Source organism: Lissotriton vulgaris, chromosome 5 (genome assembly GCF_964263255.1).
Source record: "Lissotriton vulgaris chromosome 5, aLisVul1.2, whole genome shotgun sequence".
Taxonomy (NCBI): Eukaryota; Metazoa; Chordata; class Amphibia; order Caudata; family Salamandridae; genus Lissotriton; species Lissotriton vulgaris.
In genome coordinates this window covers 502,618,312-502,622,744 of record NC_141693.1, presented here as the reverse complement: position 1 = coordinate 502,622,744, position 4,433 = coordinate 502,618,312, and the positions used below count along the sequence as shown (strand labels likewise).

Sequence of the window (4,433 nt, the reverse complement as noted above, 5' to 3'; positions counted from 1 at the left end):
CCGTTGCGGGAGCGAGCTTTCAAAACATATGTTTGTAATTAATTCACTCGCTCCCGCAAGGGAAAGAGGCCCAGGCTCCCTCCTCTAATCCCTCCCCCTGCTGCCGCGTGAGCATGTGCTTGTTATTGGAATGGTGGCGCACTTCATGTGCTTCTTACCGCAAGTCCTGTGTCTATCCAGCCGCTAGAATTCTTGCTATAAACTGTAGAGTAGGCAGTTAATTCAGTGCGGACTATGACGAGTGGTATATGTTACTCGCACTGATCTACCTCGCCTCAGTAATTGAATAATGGTATGGCTAGAAGAGTTATCTACATTAGATGCCTATTTGTTCCATGGGCGCTGATTGTGACCCAGTGCCTTAGATTGTTAGAAAAGTGGCATAGGTTTCCGTGTCCTTTTCTTGGGTCCTGTTAATGAGGGTAGAGGAGTCTGAGTAAATGTGTAAATAAAACAATCTTCCTGCTATAGAATTGTAGCGTTGAGGTCTATCCCGATGAAACTTCCACTGTAGGTTCATGTCATTGGAAATCCCTCATAGTCAAACTTGTAGTTTGCTTTACCACTGGTCTGTCTTTTAGGCTTGGTGGGCTGAAAAAATCCACAAAACACTTTTCTTTGAATATTTTATTTTAATTTGTGCATGTGCAGACACTTGTCCAACAGCGTTAAATCCATGCAACAGGTTCGGCGTCACATCTTTTGAAATGACCTGTTGTACTGAATAAGATCTGGTGAACTACAGTAACTAAATCTGTTGGACTTGGCCCTTCTGGCAGGTTCACCCCTAATCTTTTTGCTGTTAATATATGATCTGTGTTGATGATTTTTTGGTCCCTGCGCACTTTTTCCCTGTGTCCCAGAGTAAAGTGCGTGCATGTAGTTAGGCTGGCCTGCCCTCCCATAGGAATGCATGGGGAATGTCTGTGTCCCTGGTAGTTGGGGAGTGCAGACTCGAATTTGGTATGTGCGAACCCGTGAGAATGAATGCTTCGCAATGATGTATGTGGCATGAGTGTGTCTTGTGTAGAAATGCCACTTCTAGGACTTGGCATATTAATGTAAAATATGCCTGGCGTGTGATTGGCTGGAGCTGGCTGGTGAGCCTGGCTCCCGGAAGTCTGGATGGGTCTGCCCTGTGGTGAGTGTGAGATTAGCATGTTGATGGCTGGGGAGGAGTGCACCTGGTCGCTGATGGGGCTGGACTTTACCCACACAATGCTGGCTCCGCCCCCTGTGGTGCGACTGATGTCCCTAGCCCTGCTAGTGAATGAAATGGGTGGTTGGGCCATCAAGGGTGCCTCAAAATCAGCTGCGACTGGTTTCCCCCCCCCCACCCTGCACCTACACACAAAGGAATTTACAGTATAAGAAGGGGCTGTGTCCCCATACAATTTGTTCTGCTTTTGGATCCTAGCTGAGGGGGCTGCTGCTGTTTCTGGGGCCAGGAGGACCGCCTCTTGGATTGTCTCCCTGCCTGGAGACCCAGTGAGCTGGCTCTGGCCCAGCCTTGCCCCCTGCCTGCCTCCAGACCTTGCTGGTGCTTTGCTTTTGCCCATAGCGCTGAGAGCGCTGTTCTCTTGTCCTTCAGCGCTGGGGAGCGCTGTGATTCCTTGCCTAGTGCTTGAGGGTGCTTTATTTGACCCATAGCACTGTGAGCGCTTGATTCTTGTCCCTAGCGCCTGGGTGCGCTTTATTTGGTCTTGGCCGGTGCCCACCCGGCATCTGTTCGCCCTGTGTGGTGATCGAGCGGCGCAGGTGTCTCCCCGCTCATTTGCCGCCTTCATTTGCCCATGAGCGAGTGCCCACCTCGCTTTATATTTTAAATTAGAAGCCGGTGCCCACCCGGCATTGCCCCGTGTGTTCACCGCCGCAGCCCAGGAGTGTGTGCAGCCCCCGCTGGGCCGCCGCACTGCCTGCGACGACCCGGAGGAGGTTGACCGGCCGGCCAATCCCAGCGTGGCCGGGCCGGAAGTCACGCCCCCACCCAGCCCGAGAAGCAGGAAGCAGCCGGCCGTGTCCTCTAGGCTCCCCGAGTGAAGAGGAGCCCCGCACTGCCGGAGAGGTGAGCCAGCAGTGTTCCTGCCCCCGCAGCACCCGCGAGGATCCGGTGAGTGCGGGGACAGGGTCTTTTGTATTTAGAGTGGCCCCGGTTGGCAGCGGGCCACTCTGACAATCTTGGGGCATTTTGCAGTGATTCTGAGTCCCCCGTGAGGGACTCCAACGACCCCGCATTTCTGTGTAGGACCCCCGAGGCTCCTGGGGGCAAATTGTGTATTAAGAGCCCGAGAGGCTCTGAGTTCCATAATTGTTTTGCGAGCCCTGAGAGGCTCTTAGGGTACACGAGTGTCGGTCAGAGCCCCGAGGTTCCCACGCAGTACTTGCCCTCACCCTTGTTCTTGAGCCCACGAGGCTACAACATTGGCCATCTGTGATTTACAACAGTCCAGCACTTAGTGGACAGTTGCTACGTTTAGGCTTGTGTTCTGTGCTGCCTGCGCAGCCTTCCCTGACATTTGGACTCAGGGCATTTCATCCCTTGCGAGGGACAGTTCTAGTGTTGTGCGATGTGCACCCTGCGCATTGTGATTTATTTGCTTATGTGATTCCTGCACAAATGTTCTACCTGCACCTCTGAATGTGTTTTAATGCCTCATGGGCAATTGTTTATGTTTTATCCCCTTTGCTAAAAGTGACCTGCTTAGAGGATTGTTTTATGTTTATTACCTTTGCTAAATGTGACCTGCTTAGGTGAACGTTTAGGTTTCCTTCCCTTTCGCTAAAAGTGACCTGCTTAGATGATGGTTTTCCTTCTATAGGTCCTGCTGTTAAGGTCCTAGTTCCCTGTGTGATTTTCCTACAGTGTTTAGGGTTGCGTAGGAGGTATTTACCTTTACCAGTGATTACTGGTTGTGTGCTACATTTACTATTTTGTTGCTACAGTCATTATATGTTTATGTGCTAAGTGTTATACCTACAAGTATTATTTTTAAAAAGTGCCTACCCCTGACAGTGGTCCAGGTGGCCCTGTCCTGTACATAATCCCTTGTAAATTCTGCCCGTGCCTGTTGGCACATTGTAAAGTGTGTGTGTTATCTAATGTGTTTTTACTATAATACAAAGTGTATTTTTTATATAACCTTGTGTGGAGTTTCCTTTGTGGTGGGCCTTGGGTGTTGTTGCTGGGTGCGCGCGCAAACGCTTTACACATCGCCTCCGAGATTAGCCTTGCTGCTCGCGTCACGTTACCTAGAGGGTGAGCAGGGGTTATCTTGGTGTGTAACTCCCTTGCCCTGATCTTTAGACATGGTGATCTCTGACTGACCAGCCGGGGTCCGGGGTCTAACAAAATCCATTCTGTACGTCCCTAGGTTTTACTTTCCTGTGTAACTGGTGTATGTCTCTTATTGTAAAACCGGGTCCCTGGCCTGATCTTGGCTAGTTTAGCGCTGTACAAACACCATATATAAACAGTAGATAGCATTTACTCGTGGAACTATTTGGTGACTTCCTAAAAGCATGGCTGGATGGTCAGTTACAAACCACAATCTGTTTTCTTTTGCACAGGTTTTTTGCTGTACCGCCGAAGATCTAACCATGCTCTGAACAGTCTTTGCCGAGGGCTAGCATCTCCTGCAGGTGAGCTGCTGTTGCTGCATTCACTGTAGACTGAAATGTTGCACCGAATGGTATCTGCACACACCAGCCCCTTCCTGGTGCTGTGTTCATTGATCGGTGCTTGACTACCGTTGGTTTGAAGGCCTCTTGTGTTTGTCGAACCTGTTATTTCTGCTGGTACAAGTTGTATTCATTGTTTCACCGTATCACTGATGTAGCCTTTAACCGATTGCTTCAATAATGGAGCATGCAGCTGCAGGCCGGGCTGTCATTCACTTTTGTCTTTTTTCCTTTAGCTGGTTCAGCCTTTAGATGTTCAGGCTGGCATGATCTGCTGCTGACGAGACCTTAATTTGAGCAGTTTACTTTAATGCTAAATTTCTCTTTCTTTTAGTTGCGGCTGGTGAAAGCTACTTCCAGGCATGTTGAAATGGTAAGTGAACATTCAAACTGAGCACTCAGATTTGAGTTGTATTTCAATGCCCTCTGGTTATGCATTGCTGCAATTATGCCTCACTACAGTTAAGGCAGATTGGGCACTCCATGAGAATACATTGTAAGTAGTCGCAGTGGGCTTATTCCATTCTATATGGACTTCTAGGGCACATCTGCCACGTAAGGCCACTGAAGGGTCAGATTTGAGCAAAAAGGTTCAACCCTCTGGGGGAAACTCTTGCACTTAAATCTGAATCTAGGCCCTAAAAAGAGCCCCCTGAACAAGAGCATTATTACTGTTATGCCGCGATCTTTAATAACCTTCACCAACTTGGGCCAGCTTTAGTTAACGAGCTAGATGTGTTGATGCAGTTATGAAT

At 49.2% G+C, this 4,433-nt stretch overlaps 2 non-coding genes across 2 annotated transcripts; both read left to right on the top strand.

The window, feature by feature from the left end:
- Positions 1-480: 480 nt before the first annotated feature.
- Positions 481-614, top strand: LOC147711137 (small nucleolar RNA SNORA18). Its single transcript, XR_015296182.1, has one exon. It is a non-coding gene; the product is annotated as a small nucleolar RNA SNORA18 (small nucleolar RNA).
- A 3,064-nt stretch (positions 615-3,678) lies between these two features.
- Positions 3,679-3,803, top strand: LOC147711136 (small nucleolar RNA SNORA8). Its single transcript, XR_015296184.1, has one exon. It is a non-coding gene; the product is annotated as a small nucleolar RNA SNORA8 (small nucleolar RNA).
- Positions 3,804-4,433: the final 630 nt, after the last annotated feature.